Consider the following 14,763-nt stretch of genomic DNA (forward strand, 5'->3'; position numbering starts at 1 on the left):
GTGGGTAAGGCCAGAAATGGCCTGGTGCCAAATGAGGGGGCCACGCACAATTTGTCTGTCACGCAGGAGGCTTCATTTGGGCCCCAAAGCTAAGCATCCACTCCTATGACGCATGACAGGACGGCTCTGAGCATCTGCCTGTGGCGTGTGTCCGACCTTGGTTGTCGCCCTTCTCTGAAAGCCAGCAGGGGGTGCCGGACTAGATGGCCCATTGGGTCAAAGTTTTACTCGAGGCCCTTTTTCGGGTAAGGCCGAGCCAACGACATTCTTGAGAATGTCGCGTTCGGTATGCACAATATATATATTCTACATGTAACCGGCAAGAAACTTTGTCAGAGAGCAGGAACCTGTGATTGACATACCCCGCCGCAATGCTGAGGATTGGTTTTCAGACGCGGGCTACCAGACAACAAAAGTAGGCAGGTGGCCGCAGACACTCCAGTGAGGACAAACGCAGGGAAAATGCTGTGCAGATTCCACGTGTATTTCGCAGCTATTTGCAACACGGCAACGTTCCCTCTCTGTCATGTTTGTCTGCTAATCAAATCAGAGGTGCAAATCTCACTCTGTGTCACTCTACATTGCACGCCGCACTTTTGCCCCAGTTGTCATGGCTGATATGCAGCCATCTGAGAGGGACAGACTGAGGAGGCTGCTGCATTTCTTCTGAGTAATTGGCATTCCACAAAGCAGAGAGAAGGGTGCACCGTTCCCAGCGGCACTGCAATGCCGGGTCGATGCGTGGAGTGAACGGAGCAAGCCCCTTTTTCAACTCCAAGTGCAAAAAATCCTTTTAATATGTTGTCCCCTTATAGAGGACGTATCAGATATTAAACTGATAAGAACAGATACTACACTTGATCTTAGCCAAAAGGCCGAGAAGCGATGAACCCTTGCTGTTTGCTGCCCCGCCCCACCTCCTGCACAGTTCTGGCTCGTCGTGGTGCAGTCGTTTCAAACGACCGCAAGAACGACTGCCGCTTGGCAGCTCCGCCCAGGAGCTCCTTGGTAAGTAGGTAAGTAAGTAAGTAAGTAAGTAAATAAGTAAGTAAGTGAGCTTTTGTTCATACAGCACTTTTTAAAACACACAGTCACAACGTGCTTTACAGACACATACACGTGCAAAATCGAAACAGATGGATTAATAAAACAGACAAACACGACACAGAGAGAAATCAACCAAAATGAAATAAAACAGGACACGGGAAGAAGAAGGGAGGTATGCAGAAAGGCTTGCGGACGTCAATGGCCTTTGAGGCGTCTTTGAGGGAGGGACGCCCCACAACAGGGTTAATGTGGGACCTACGGCTAGTTCTGGTTAGAAGTCTAGCTGCTGTATTTTGAATTAACTGTAAACGTTTCAAAGAAGACTGACCGAGGCAGGTGTAGAGGGAGTTACAGTAGCCTAACCGGGAGAAAATGAACGCGTGGATTCATTGTTCAAGAACAACGGGGGACAATATAGGTCTTCTTTTTGCAATATTTCTTAACTGAGGAAAACAGGACTGGACAAGCTCATTAACGGGACGGTCAAGCGTCGTATACTGGTCGAAGGTGATACCTTTAGAAGACCTTTGGCCGTGGACTTAAACGTTGGGGTGAAGCGGGCCGATGAACTGAGTAGCAGCGGTGACAAGGATCGGTGCTCCCACACATCTTGTTACGGACAGCTGTTTTTGCTTTTCACAAACACACGAGGCTCTGCCAAACTGCAAAGCCTGCCAAAAATAGATTTAACTCGTGGGTGTTCCTCTCCACGGAAGTCTTTAGTAAAAGGCGAAAGACTTGTACGTTATGAAGAGAAACCAGAGTAAGTACGGCCCGCTCCTCGACAGCAGCCGAAGGAGCCCAGTCGTCCCAGCCACAACCTTCACGGTGAGCCTCACTCACGCCTCCCGGGCCACACCCATTCCCCTACCCCGCACTGCGCTTCAGGGAGTTTTGGGCGCCGGGATTGCTCGTCTGTCACGTCGTTGCCACTAGACCTTCTGGGGCCTGTACTACGAAGCAGGTTCTACACGCCGGGGACATATTTTCCTTAGCTGGCCTCCCCGAGCCTAACATTGGCCACCCGGATAACCAGTACTAGGAAGCTGCCTATCCACGAGGTCAAACGCGACAAAGAAGACCAGGAAATGCAGCCAAAGTACTACCGTCCCCCTCAGGCGCTGGAGAGGAGCAGGAGACATCAGAAGCGGATCAAAATGTGGAAACGCTTCACGATTTTGCGTGTCATCCTTTCGCAGGGGCCATGCTAATCTTCTCAGTATCGAATCCAATTTTTCATACGTGCTGCCGTAGCAAGCACACAAGTCCTCAGGCGCTGCTTCCCTTTTACTACCCCGTGGGCAGGATGGCCCCTTGACCGCGGTGCAGTCTGGAGGATAAGCACGACAAGCGCGAGGGATGGGGCCTTTCTGTCGTTGACATCGCTGTGTTTTCAGTTGCTATCAACTGCCTGCTACTTCTTCGCGCATGCTTGTGAAAATCACAAAGTGGGTAAGGCCAGAAATGGCCTGGTGCCAAATGAGGGGGCCACGCACAATTTGTCTGTCACGCAGGAGGCTTCATTTGGGCCCCAAAGCTAAGCATCCACTCCTATGACGCATGACAGGACGGCTCTGAGCATCTGCCTGTGGCGTGTGTCCGACCTTGGTTGTCGCCCTTCTCTGAAAGCCAGCAGGGGGTGCCGGACTAGATGGCCCATTGGGTCAAAGAGGCCCTTTTTCGGGTAAGGCCGAGCCGACGACATTCTTGAGAATGTCGCGTTCGGTATGCACAATATATATATTCTACATGTAACCGGCAAGAAACTTTGTCAGAGAGCAGGAACCTGTGATTGACATACCCCGCCGCAATGCTGAGGATTGGTTTTCAGACGCGGGCTACCAGACAACAAAAGTAGGCAGGTGGCCGCAGACACTCCAGTGAGGACAAACGCAGGGAAAATGCTGTGCAGATTCCACGTGTATTTCGCAGCTATTTGCAACACGGCAACGTTCCCTCTCTGTCATGTTTGTCTGCTAATCAAATCAGAGGTGCAAATCTCACTCTGTGTCACTCTACATTGCACGCCGCACTTTTGCCCCAGTTGTCATGGCTGATATGCAGCCATCTGAGAGGGACAGACTGAGGAGGCTGCTGCATTTCTTCTGAGTAATTGGCATTCCACAAAGCAGAGAGAAGGGTGCACCGTTCCCAGCGGCACTGCAATGCCGGGTCGATGCGTGGAGTGAACGGAGCAAGCCCCTTTTTCAACTCCAAGTGCAAAAAATCCTTTTAATATGTTGTCCCCTTATAGAGGACGTATCAGATATTAAACTGATAAGAACAGATACTACACTTGATCTTAGCCAAAAGGCCGAGAAGCGATGAACCCTTGCTGTTTGCTGCCCCGCCCCACCTCCTGCACAGTTCTGGCTCGTCGTGGTGCAGTCGTTTCAAACGACCGCAAGAACGACTGCCGCTTGGCAGCTCCGCCCAGGAGCTCCTTGGTAAGTAGGTAAGTAAGTAAGTAAGTAAGTAAATAAGTAAGTAAGTGAGCTTTTGTTCATACAGCACTTTTTAAAACACACAGTCACAACGTGCTTTACAGACACATACACGTGCAAAATCGAAACAGATGGATTAATAAAACAGACAAACACGACACAGAGAGAAATCAACCAAAATGAAATAAAACAGGACACGGGAAGAAGAAGGGAGGTATGCAGAAAGGCTTGCGGACGTCAATGGCCTTTGAGGCGTCTTTGAGGGAGGGACGCCCCACAACAGGGTTAATGTGGGACCTACGGCTAGTTCTGGTTAGAAGTCTAGCTGCTGTATTTTGAATTAACTGTAAACGTTTCAAAGAAGACTGACCGAGGCAGGTGTAGAGGGAGTTACAGTAGCCTAACCGGGAGAAAATGAACGCGTGGATTCATTGTTCAAGAACAACGGGGGACAATATAGGTCTTCTTTTTGCAATATTTCTTAACTGAGGAAAACAGGACTGGACAAGCTCATTAACGGGACGGTCAAGCGTCGTATACTGGTCGAAGGTGATACCTTTAGAAGACCTTTGGCCGTGGACTTAAACGTTGGGGTGAAGCGGGCCGATGAACTGAGTAGCAGCGGTGACAAGGATCGGTGCTCCCACACATCTTGTTACGGACAGCTGTTTTTGCTTTTCACAAACACACGAGGCTCTGCCAAACTGCAAAGCCTGCCAAAAATAGATTTAACTCGTGGGTGTTCCTCTCCACGGAAGTCTTTAGTAAAAGGCGAAAGACTTGTACGTTATGAAGAGAAACCAGAGTAAGTACGGCCCGCTCCTCGACAGCAGCCGAAGGAGCCCAGTCGTCCCAGCCACAACCTTCACGGTGAGCCTCACTCACGCCTCCCGGGCCACACCCATTCCCCTACCCCGCACTGCGCTTCAGGGAGTTTTGGGCGCCGGGATTGCTCGTCTGTCACGTCGTTGCCACTAGACCTTCTGGGGCCTGTACTACGAAGCAGGTTCTACACGCCGGGGACATATTTTCCTTAGCTGGCCTCCCCGAGCCTAACATTGGCCACCCGGATAACCAGTACTAGGAAGCTGCCTATCCACGAGGTCAAACGCGACAAAGAAGACCAGGAAATGCAGCCAAAGTACTACCGTCCCCCTCAGGCGCTGGAGAGGAGCAGGAGACATCAGAAGCGGATCAAAATGTGGAAACGCTTCACGATTTTGCGTGTCATCCTTTCGCAGGGGCCATGCTAATCTTCTCTGTATCGAATCCAATTTTTCATACGTGCTGCCGTAGCAAGCACACAAGTCCTCAGGCGCTGCTTCCCTTTTACTACCCCGTGGGCAGGATGGCCCCTTGACCGCGGTGCAGTCTGGAGGATAAGCACGACAAGCGCGAGGGATGGGGCCTTTCTGTCGTTGACATCGCTGTGTTTTCAGTTGCTATCAACTGCCTGCTACTTCTTCGCGCATGCTTGTGAAAATCACAAAGTGGGTAAGGCCAGAAATGGCCTGGTGCCAAATGAGGGGGCCACGCACAATTTGTCTGTCACGCAGGAGGCTTCATTTGGGCCCCAAAGCTAAGCATCCACTCCTATGACGCATGACAGGACGGCTCTGAGCATCTGCCTGTGGCGTGTGTCCGACCTTGGTTGTCGCCCTTCTCTGAAAGCCAGCAGGGGGTGCCGGACTAGATGGCCCATTGGGTCAAAGTTTTACTCGAGGCCCTTTTTCGGGTAAGGCCGAGCCAACGACATTCTTGAGAATGTCGCGTTCGGTATGCACAATATATATATTCTACATGTAACCGGCAAGAAACTTTGTCAGAGAGCAGGAACCTGTGATTGACATACCCCGCCGCAATGCTGAGGATTGGTTTTCAGACGCGGGCTACCAGACAACAAAAGTAGGCAGGTGGCCGCAGACACTCCAGTGAGGACAAACGCAGGGAAAATGCTGTGCAGATTCCACGTGTATTTCGCAGCTATTTGCAACACGGCAACGTTCCCTCTCTGTCATGTTTGTCTGCTAATCAAATCAGAGGTGCAAATCTCACTCTGTGTCACTCTACATTGCACGCCGCACTTTTGCCCCAGTTGTCATGGCTGATATGCAGCCATCTGAGACGGACAGACTGAGGAGGCTGCTGCATTTCTTCTGAGTAATTGGCATTCCACAAAGCAGAGAGAAGGGTGCACCGTTCCCAGCGGCACTGCAATGCCGGGTCGATGCGTGGAGTGAACGGAACAAGCCCCTTTTTCAACTCCAAGTGCAAAAAATCCTTTTAATATGTTGTCCCCTTATAGAGGACGTATCAGATATTAAACTGATAAGAACAGATACTACACTTGATCTTAGCCAAAAGGCCGAGAAGCGATGAACCCTTGCTGTTTGCTGCCCCGCCCCACCTCCTGCACAGTTCTGGCTCGTCGTGGTGCAGTCGTTTCAAACGACCGCAAGAACGACTGCCGCTTGGCAGCTCCGCCCAGGAGCTCCTTGGTAAGTAGGTAAGTAAGTAAGTAAGTAAGTAAATAAGTAAGTAAGTGAGCTTTTGTTCATACAGCACTTTTTAAAACACACAGTCACAACGTGCTTTACAGACACATACACGTGCAAAATCGAAACAGATGGATTAATAAAACAGACAAACACGACACAGAGAGAAATCAACCAAAATGAAATAAAACAGGACACGGGAAGAAGAAGGGAGGTATGCAGAAAGGCTTGCGGACGTCAATGGCCTTTGAGGCGTCTTTGAGGGAGGGACGCCCCACAACAGGGTTAATGTGGGACCTACGGCTAGTTCTGGTTAGAAGTCTAGCTGCTGTATTTTGAATTAACTGTAAACGTTTCAAAGAAGACTGACCGAGGCAGGTGTAGAGGGAGTTACAGTAGCCTAACCGGGAGAAAATGAACGCGTGGATTCATTGTTCAAGAACAACGGGGGACAATATAGGTCTTCTTTTTGCAATATTTCTTAACTGAGGAAAACAGGACTGGACAAGCTCATTAACGGGACGGTCAAGCGTCGTATACTGGTCGAAGGTGATACCTTTAGAAGACCTTTGGCCGTGGACTTAAACGTTGGGGTGAAGCGGGCCGATGAACTGAGTAGCAGCGGTGACAAGGATCGGTGCTCCCACACATCTTGTTACGGACAGCTGTTTTTGCTTTTCACAAACACACGAGGCTCTGCCAAACTGCAAAGCCTGCCAAAAATAGATTTAACTCGTGGGTGTTCCTCTCCACGGAAGTCTTTAGTAAAAGGCGAAAGACTTGTACGTTATGAAGAGAAACCAGAGTAAGTACGGCCCGCTCCTCGACAGCAGCCGAAGGAGCCCAGTCGTCCCAGCCACAACCTTCACGGTGAGCCTCACTCACGCCTCCCGGGCCACACCCATTCCCCTACCCCGCACTGCGCTTCAGGGAGTTTTGGGCGCCGGGATTGCTCGTCTGTCACGTCGTTGCCACTAGACCTTCTGGGGCCTGTACTACGAAGCAGGTTCTACACGCCGGGGACATATTTTCCTTAGCTGGCCTCCCCGAGCCTAACATTGGCCACCCGGATAACCAGTACTAGGAAGCTGCCTATCCACGAGGTCAAACGCGACAAAGAAGACCAGGAAATGCAGCCAAAGTACTACCGTCCCCCTCAGGCGCTGGAGAGGAGCAGGAGACATCAGAAGCGGATCAAAATGTGGAAACGCTTCACGATTTTGCGTGTCATCCTTTCGCAGGGGCCATGCTAATCTTCTCAGTATCGAATCCAATTTTTCATACGTGCTGCCGTAGCAAGCACACAAGTCCTCAGGCGCTGCTTCCCTTTTACTACCCCGTGGGCAGGATGGCCCCTTGACCGCGGTGCAGTCTGGAGGATAAGCACGACAAGCGCGAGGGATGGGGCCTTTCTGTCGTTGACATCGCTGTGTTTTCAGTTGCTATCAACTGCCTGCTACTTCTTCGCGCATGCTTGTGAAAATCACAAAGTGGGTAAGGCCAGAAATGGCCTGGTGCCAAATGAGGGGGCCACGCACAATTTGTCTGTCACGCAGGAGGCTTCATTTGGGCCCCAAAGCTAAGCATCCACTCCTATGACGCATGACAGGACGGCTCTGAGCATCTGCCTGTGGCGTGTGTCCGACCTTGGTTGTCGCCCTTCTCTGAAAGCCAGCAGGGGGTGCCGGACTAGATGGCCCATTGGGTCAAAGAGGCCCTTTTTCGGGTAAGGCCGAGCCGACGACATTCTTGAGAATGTCGCGTTCGGTATGCACAATATATATATTCTACATGTAACCGGCAAGAAACTTTGTCAGAGAGCAGGAACCTGTGATTGACATACCCCGCCGCAATGCTGAGGATTGGTTTTCAGACGCGGGCTACCAGACAACAAAAGTAGGCAGGTGGCCGCAGACACTCCAGTGAGGACAAACGCAGGGAAAATGCTGTGCAGATTCCACGTGTATTTCGCAGCTATTTGCAACACGGCAACGTTCCCTCTCTGTCATGTTTGTCTGCTAATCAAATCAGAGGTGCAAATCTCACTCTGTGTCACTCTACATTGCACGCCGCACTTTTGCCCCAGTTGTCATGGCTGATATGCAGCCATCTGAGACGGGCAGACTGAGGAGGCTGCTGCATTTCTTCTGAGTAATTGGCATTCCACAAAGCAGAGAGAAGGGTGCACCGTTCCCAGCGGCACTGCAATGCCGGGTCGATGCGTGGAGTGAACGGAGCAAGCCCCTTTTTCAACTCCAAGTGCAAAAAATCCTTTTAATATGTTGTCCCCTTATAGAGGACGTATCAGATATTAAACTGATAAGAACAGATACTACACTTGATCTTAGCCAAAAGGCCGAGAAGCGATAAACCCTTGCTATTTGCTGCCCCGCCCCACCTCCTGCACAGTTCTGGTTCGTCGTGGTGCAGTCGTTTCAAACGACCGCAAGAACGACTGCCGCTTGGCAGCTCCGCCCAGGAGCTCCTTGGTAAGTAGGTAAGTAAGTAAGTAAGTAAGTAAATAAGTAAGTAAGTGAGCTTTTGTTCATACAGCACTTTTTAAAACACACAGTCACAACGTGCTTTACAGACACATACACGTGCAAAATCGAAACAGATGGATTAATAAAACAGACAAACACGACACAGAGAGAAATCAACCAAAATGAAATAAAACAGGACACGGGAAGAAGAAGGGAGGTATGCAGAAAGGCTTGCGGACGTCAATGGCCTTTGAGGCGTCTTTGAGGGAGGGACGCCCCACAACAGGGTTAATGTGGGACCTACGGCTAGTTCTGGTTAGAAGTCTAGCTGCTGTATTTTGGATTAACTGTAAACGTTTCAAAGAAGACTGACCGAGGCAGGTGTAGAGGGAGTTACAGTAGCCTAACCGGGAGAAAATGAACGCGTGGATTCATTGTTCAAGAACAACGGGGGACAATATAGGTCTTATTTTTGCAATATTTCTTAACTGAGGAAAACAGGACTGGACAAGCTCATTAACGGGACGGTCAAGCGTCGTATACTGGTCGAAGGTGATACCTTTAGAAGACCTTTGGCCGTGGACTTAAACGTTGGGGTGAAGCGGGCCGATGAACTGAGTAGCAGCGGTGACAAGGATCGGTGCTCCCACACATCTTGTTACGGACAGCTGTTTTTGCTTTTCACAAACACACGAGGCTCTGCCAAACTGCAAAGCCTGCCAAAAATAGATTTAACTCGTGGGTGTTCCTCTCCACGGAAGTCTTTAGTAAAAGGCGAAAGACTTGTACGTTATGAAGAGAAACCAGAGTAAGTACGGCCCGCTCCTCGACAGCAGCCGAAGGAGCCCAGTCGTCCCAGCCACAACCTTCACGGTGAGCCTCACTCACGCCTCCCGGGCCACACCCATTCCCCTACCCCGCACTGCGCTTCAGGGAGTTTTGGGCGCCGGGATTGCTCGTCTGTCACGTCGTTGCCACTAGACCTTCTGGGGCCTGTACTACGAAGCAGGTTCTACACGCCGGGGACATATTTTCCTTAGCTGGCCTCCCCGAGCCTAACATTGGCCACCCGGATAACCAGTACTAGGAAGCTGCCTATCCACGAGGTCAAACGCGACAAAGAAGACCAGGAAATGCAGCCAAAGTACTACCGTCCCCCTCAGGCGCTGGAGAGGAGCAGGAGACATCAGAAGCGGATCAAAATGTGGAAACGCTTCACGATTTTGCGTGTCATCCTTTCGCAGGGGCCATGCTAATCTTCTCTGTATCGAATCCAATTTTTCATACGTGCTGCCGTAGCAAGCACACAAGTCCTCAGGCGCTGCTTCCCTTTTACTACCCCGTGGGCAGGATGGCCCCTTGACCGCGGTGCAGTCTGGAGGATAAGCACGACAAGCGCGAGGGATGGGGCCTTTCTGTCGTTGACATCGCTGTGTTTTCAGTTGCTATCAACTGCCTGCTACTTCTTCGCGCATGCTTGTGAAAATCACAAAGTGGGTAAGGCCAGAAATGGCCTGGTGCCAAATGAGGGGGCCACGCACAATTTGTCTGTCACGCAGGAGGCTTCATTTGGGCCCCAAAGCTAAGCATCCACTCCTATGACGCATGACAGGACGGCTCTGAGCATCTGCCTGTGGCGTGTGTCCGACCTTGGTTGTCGCCCTTCTCTGAAAGCCAGCAGGGGGTGCCGGACTAGATGGCCCGTTGGGTCAAAGAGGCCCTTTTTCGGGTAAGGCCGAGCCGACGACATTCTTGAGAATGTCGCGTTCGGTATGCACAATATATATATTCTACATGTAACCGGCAAGAAACTTTGTCAGAGAGCAGGAACCTGTGATTGACATACCCCGCCGCAATGCTGAGGATTGGTTTTCAGACGCGGGCTACCAGACAACAAAAGTAGGCAGGTGGCCGCAGACACTCCAGTGAGGACAAACGCAGGGAAAATGCTGTGCAGATTCCACGTGTATTTCGCAGCTATTTGCAACACGGCAACGTTCCCTCTCTGTCATGTTTGTCTGCTAATCAAATCAGAGGTGCAAATCTCACTCTGTGTCACTCTACATTGCACGCCGCACTTTTGCCCCAGTTGTCATGGCTGATATGCAGCCATCTGAGACGGGCAGACTGAGGAGGCTGCTGCATTTCTTCTGAGTAATTGGCATTCCACAAAGCAGAGAGAAGGGTGCACCGTTCCCAGCGGCACTGCAATGCCGGGTCGATGCGTGGAGTGAACGGAGCAAGCCCCTTTTTCAACTCCAAGTGCAAAAAATCCTTTTAATATGTTGTCCCCTTATAGAGAACGTATCAGATATTAAACTGATAAGAACAGATACTACACTTGATCTTAGCCAAAAGGCCGAGAAGCGATAAACCCTTGCTATTTGCTGCCCCGCCCCACCTCCTGCACAGTTCTGGCTCGTCGTGGTGCAGTCGTTTCAAACGACCGCAAGAACGACTGCCGCTTGGCAGCTCCGCCCAGGAGCTCCTTGGTAAGTAGGTAAGTAAGTAAGTAAGTAAGTAAATAAGTAAGTAAGTGAGCTTTTGTTCATACAGCACTTTTTAAAACACACAGTCACAACGTGCTTTACAGACACATACACGTGCAAAATCGAAACAGATGGATTAATAAAACAGACAAACACGACACAGAGAGAAATCAACCAAAATGAAATAAAACAGGACACGGGAAGAAGAAGGGAGGTATGCAGAAAGGCTTGCGGACGTCAATGGCCTTTGAGGCGTCTTTGAGGGAGGGACGCCCCACAACAGGGTTAATGTGGGACCTACGGCTAGTTCTGGTTAGAAGTCTAGCTGCTGTATTTTGGATTAACTGTAAACGTTTCAAAGAAGACTGACCGAGGCAGGTGTAGAGGGAGTTACAGTAGCCTAACCGGGAGAAAATGAACGCGTGGATTCATTGTTCAAGAACAACGGGGGACAATATAGGTCTTATTTTTGCAATATTTCTGAACTGAGGAAAACAGGACTGGACAAGCTCATTAACGGGACGGTCAAGCGTCGTATACTGGTCGAAGGTGATACCTTTAGAAGACCTTTGGCCGTGGACTTAAACGTTGGGGTGAAGCGGGCCGATGAACTGAGTAGCAGCGGTGACAAGGATCGGTGCTCCCACACATCTTGTTACGGACAGCTGTTTTTGCTTTTCACAAACACACGAGGCTCTGCCAAACTGCAAAGCCTGCCAAAAATAGATTTAACTCGTGGGTGTTCCTCTCCACGGAAGTCTTTAGTAAAAGGCGAAAGACTTGTACGTTATGAAGAGAAACCAGAGTAAGTACGGCCCGCTCCTCGACAGCAGCCGAAGGAGCCCAGTCGTCCCAGCCACAACCTTCACGGTGAGCCTCACTCACGCCTCCCGGGCCACACCCATTCCCCTACCCCGCACTGCGCTTCAGGGAGTTTTGGGCGCCGGGATTGCTCGTCTGTCACGTCGTTGCCACTAGACCTTCTGGGGCCTGTACTACGAAGCAGGTTCTACACGCCGGGGACATATTTTCCTTAGCTGGCCTCCCCGAGCCTAACATTGGCCACCCGGATAACCAGTACTAGGAAGCTGCCTATCCACGAGGTCAAACGCGACAAAGAAGACCAGGAAATGCAGCCAAAGTACTACCGTCCCCCTCAGGCGCTGGAGAGGAGCAGGAGACATCAGAAGCGGATCAAAATGTGGAAACGCTTCACGATTTTGCGTGTCATCCTTTCGCAGGGGCCATGCTAATCTTCTCTGTATCGAATCCAATTTTTCATACGTGCTGCCGTAGCAAGCACACAAGTCCTCAGGCGCTGCTTCCCTTTTACTACCCCGTGGGCAGAATGGCCCCTTGACCGCGGTGCAGTCTGGAGGATAAGCACGACAAGCGCGAGGGATGGGGCCTTTCTGTCGTTGACATCGCTGTGTTTTCAGTTGCTATCAACTGCCTGCTACTTCTTCGCGCATGCTTGTGAAAATCACAAAGTGGGTAAGGCCAGAAATGGCCTGGTGCCAAATGAGGGGGCCACGCACAATTTGTCTGTCACGCAGGAGGCTTCATTTGGGCCCCAAAGCTAAGCATCCACTCCTATGACGCATGACAGGACGGCTCTGAGCATCTGCCTGTGGCGTGTGTCCGACCTTGGTTGTCGCCCTTCTCTGAAAGCCAGCAGGGGGTGCCGGACTAGATGGCCCGTTGGGTCAAAGAGGCCCTTTTTCGGGTAAGGCCGAGCCGACGACATTCTTGAGAATGTCGCGTTCGGTATGCACAATATATATATTCTACATGTAACCGGCAAGAAACTTTGTCAGAGAGCAGGAACCTGTGATTGACATACCCCGCCGCAATGCTGAGGATTGGTTTTCAGACGCGGGCTACCAGACAACAAAAGTAGGCAGGTGGCCGCAGACACTCCAGTGAGGACAAACGCAGGGAAAATGCTGTGCAGATTCCACGTGTATTTTGCAGCTATTTGCAACACGGCAACGTTCCCTCTCTGTCATGTTTGTCTGCTAATCAAATCAGAGGTGCAAATCTCACTCTGTGTCACTCTACATTGCACGCCGCACTTTTGCCCCAGTTGTCATGGCTGATATGCAGCCATCTGAGACGGACAGACTGAGGAGGCTGCTGCATTTCTTCTGAGTAATTGGCATTCCACAAAGCAGAGAGAAGGGTGCACCGTTCCCAGCGGCACTGCAATGCCGGGTCGATGCGTGGAGTGAACGGAGCAAGCCCCTTTTTCAACTCCAAGTGCAAAAAATCCTTTTAATATGTTGTCCCCTTATAGAGGACGTATCAGATATTAAACTGATAAGAACAGATACTACACTTGATCTTAGCCAAAAGGCCGAGAAGCGATGAACCCTTGCTGTTTGCTGCCCCGCCCCACCTCCTGCACAGTTCTGGCTCGTCGTGGTGCAGTCGTTTCAAACGACCGCAAGAACGACTGCCGCTTGGCAGCTCCGCCCAGGAGCTCCTTGGTAAGTAGGTAAGTAAGTAAGTAAGTAAGTAAATAAGTAAGTAAGTGAGCTTTTGTTCATACAGCACTTTTTAAAACACACAGTCACAACGTGCTTTACAGACACGTACACGTGCAAAATCGAAACAGATGGATTAATAAAACAGACAAACACGACACAGAGAGAAATCAACCAAAATGAAATAAAACAGGACACGGGAAGAAGAAGGGAGGTATGCAGAAAGGCTTGCGGACGTCAATGGCCTTTGAGGCGTCTTTGAGGGAGGGACGCCCCACAACAGGGTTAATGTGGGACCTACGGCTAGTTCTGGTTAGAAGTCTAGCTGCTGTATTTTGGATTAACTGTAAACGTTTCAAAGAAGACTGACCGAGGCAGGTGTAGAGGGAGTTACAGTAGCCTAACCGGGAGAAAATGAACGCGTGGATTCATTGTTCAAGAACAACGGGGGACAATATAGGTCTTATTTTTGCAATATTTCTGAACTGAGGAAAACAGGACTGGACAAGCTCATTAACGGGACGGTCAAGCGTCGTATACTGGTCGAAGGTGATACCTTTAGAAGACCTTTGGCCGTGGACTTAAACGTTGGGGTGAAGCGGGCCGATGAACTGAGTAGCAGCGGTGACAAGGATCGGTGCTCCCACACATCTTGTTACGGACAGCTGTTTTTGCTTTTCACAAACACACGAGGCTCTGCCAAACTGCAAAGCCTGCCAAAAATAGATTTAACTCGTGGGTGTTCCTCTCCACGGAAGTCTTTAGTAAAAGGCGAAAGACTTGTACGTTATGAAGAGAAACCAGAGTAAGTACGGCCCGCTCCTCGACAGCAGCCGAAGGAGCCCAGTCGTCCCAGCCACAACCTTCACGGTGAGCCTCACTCACGCCTCCCGGGCCACACCCATTCCCCTACCCCGCACTGCGCTTCAGGGAGTTTTGGGCGCCGGGATTGCTCGTCTGTCACGTCGTTGCCACTAGACCTTCTGGGGCCTGTACTACGAAGCAGGTTCTACACGCCGGGGACATATTTTCCTTAGCTGGCCTCCCCGAGCCTAACATTGGCCACCCGGATAACCAGTACTAGGAAGCTGCCTATCCACGAGGTCAAACGCGACAAAGAAGACCAGGAAATGCAGCCAAAGTACTACCGTCCCCCTCAGGCGCTGGAGAGGAGCAGGAGACATCAGAAGCGGATCAAAATGTGGAAACGCTTCACGATTTTGCGTGTCATCCTTTCGCAGGGGCCATGCTAATCTTCTCTGTATCGAATCCAATTTTTCATACGTGCTGCCGTAGCAAGCACACAAGTCCTCAGGCGC

General features: G+C 50.8%; 18 non-coding genes across 18 annotated transcripts; all 18 read right to left on the reverse strand.

Annotated features, from left to right (window-relative positions):
• Window positions 1–696: 696 nt before the first annotated feature.
• On the reverse strand, window positions 697–887 carry LOC122991154. The gene has a single exon (XR_006405573.1). It is a non-coding gene; the product is annotated as a U2 spliceosomal RNA (small nuclear RNA).
• An 811-nt stretch (window positions 888–1,698) lies between these two features.
• LOC122991317 lies at window positions 1,699–1,814 on the reverse strand. Its single transcript, XR_006405719.1, has one exon. It is a non-coding gene; the product is annotated as a U5 spliceosomal RNA (small nuclear RNA).
• Window positions 1,815–2,201: 387 nt separating this feature from the next.
• Window positions 2,202–2,308, reverse strand: LOC122991456. Its single transcript, XR_006405853.1, has one exon. It is a non-coding gene; the product is annotated as a U6 spliceosomal RNA (small nuclear RNA).
• Window positions 2,309–3,182: 874 nt separating this feature from the next.
• Window positions 3,183–3,373, reverse strand: LOC122991155. The gene has a single exon (XR_006405574.1). It is a non-coding gene; the product is annotated as a U2 spliceosomal RNA (small nuclear RNA).
• Window positions 3,374–4,184: 811 nt separating this feature from the next.
• LOC122991318 lies at window positions 4,185–4,300 on the reverse strand. Its single transcript, XR_006405720.1, has one exon. It is a non-coding gene; the product is annotated as a U5 spliceosomal RNA (small nuclear RNA).
• A 387-nt stretch (window positions 4,301–4,687) lies between these two features.
• On the reverse strand, window positions 4,688–4,794 carry LOC122991397. The gene has a single exon (XR_006405795.1). It is a non-coding gene; the product is annotated as a U6 spliceosomal RNA (small nuclear RNA).
• Window positions 4,795–5,677: 883 nt separating this feature from the next.
• LOC122991210 lies at window positions 5,678–5,868 on the reverse strand. The gene has a single exon (XR_006405626.1). It is a non-coding gene; the product is annotated as a U2 spliceosomal RNA (small nuclear RNA).
• Window positions 5,869–6,679: 811 nt separating this feature from the next.
• LOC122991319 lies at window positions 6,680–6,795 on the reverse strand. Its single transcript, XR_006405721.1, has one exon. It is a non-coding gene; the product is annotated as a U5 spliceosomal RNA (small nuclear RNA).
• Window positions 6,796–7,182: 387 nt separating this feature from the next.
• On the reverse strand, window positions 7,183–7,289 carry LOC122991457. Its single transcript, XR_006405854.1, has one exon. It is a non-coding gene; the product is annotated as a U6 spliceosomal RNA (small nuclear RNA).
• An 874-nt stretch (window positions 7,290–8,163) lies between these two features.
• On the reverse strand, window positions 8,164–8,354 carry LOC122991156. Its single transcript, XR_006405575.1, has one exon. It is a non-coding gene; the product is annotated as a U2 spliceosomal RNA (small nuclear RNA).
• An 811-nt stretch (window positions 8,355–9,165) lies between these two features.
• Window positions 9,166–9,281, reverse strand: LOC122991320. The gene has a single exon (XR_006405722.1). It is a non-coding gene; the product is annotated as a U5 spliceosomal RNA (small nuclear RNA).
• A 387-nt stretch (window positions 9,282–9,668) lies between these two features.
• Window positions 9,669–9,775, reverse strand: LOC122991398. The gene has a single exon (XR_006405796.1). It is a non-coding gene; the product is annotated as a U6 spliceosomal RNA (small nuclear RNA).
• An 874-nt stretch (window positions 9,776–10,649) lies between these two features.
• Window positions 10,650–10,840, reverse strand: LOC122991206. Its single transcript, XR_006405622.1, has one exon. It is a non-coding gene; the product is annotated as a U2 spliceosomal RNA (small nuclear RNA).
• Window positions 10,841–11,651: 811 nt separating this feature from the next.
• On the reverse strand, window positions 11,652–11,767 carry LOC122991321. The gene has a single exon (XR_006405723.1). It is a non-coding gene; the product is annotated as a U5 spliceosomal RNA (small nuclear RNA).
• A 387-nt stretch (window positions 11,768–12,154) lies between these two features.
• On the reverse strand, window positions 12,155–12,261 carry LOC122991399. The gene has a single exon (XR_006405797.1). It is a non-coding gene; the product is annotated as a U6 spliceosomal RNA (small nuclear RNA).
• An 874-nt stretch (window positions 12,262–13,135) lies between these two features.
• Window positions 13,136–13,326, reverse strand: LOC122991157. Its single transcript, XR_006405576.1, has one exon. It is a non-coding gene; the product is annotated as a U2 spliceosomal RNA (small nuclear RNA).
• An 811-nt stretch (window positions 13,327–14,137) lies between these two features.
• Window positions 14,138–14,253, reverse strand: LOC122991322. Its single transcript, XR_006405724.1, has one exon. It is a non-coding gene; the product is annotated as a U5 spliceosomal RNA (small nuclear RNA).
• A 387-nt stretch (window positions 14,254–14,640) lies between these two features.
• LOC122991400 lies at window positions 14,641–14,747 on the reverse strand. Its single transcript, XR_006405798.1, has one exon. It is a non-coding gene; the product is annotated as a U6 spliceosomal RNA (small nuclear RNA).
• Between the last annotated feature and the right edge of the window lie 16 nt (window positions 14,748–14,763).

This window comes from Thunnus albacares, chromosome 10, assembly GCF_914725855.1.
Source record: "Thunnus albacares chromosome 10, fThuAlb1.1, whole genome shotgun sequence".
NCBI lineage: Eukaryota > Metazoa > Chordata > Actinopteri > Scombriformes > Scombridae > Thunnus > Thunnus albacares.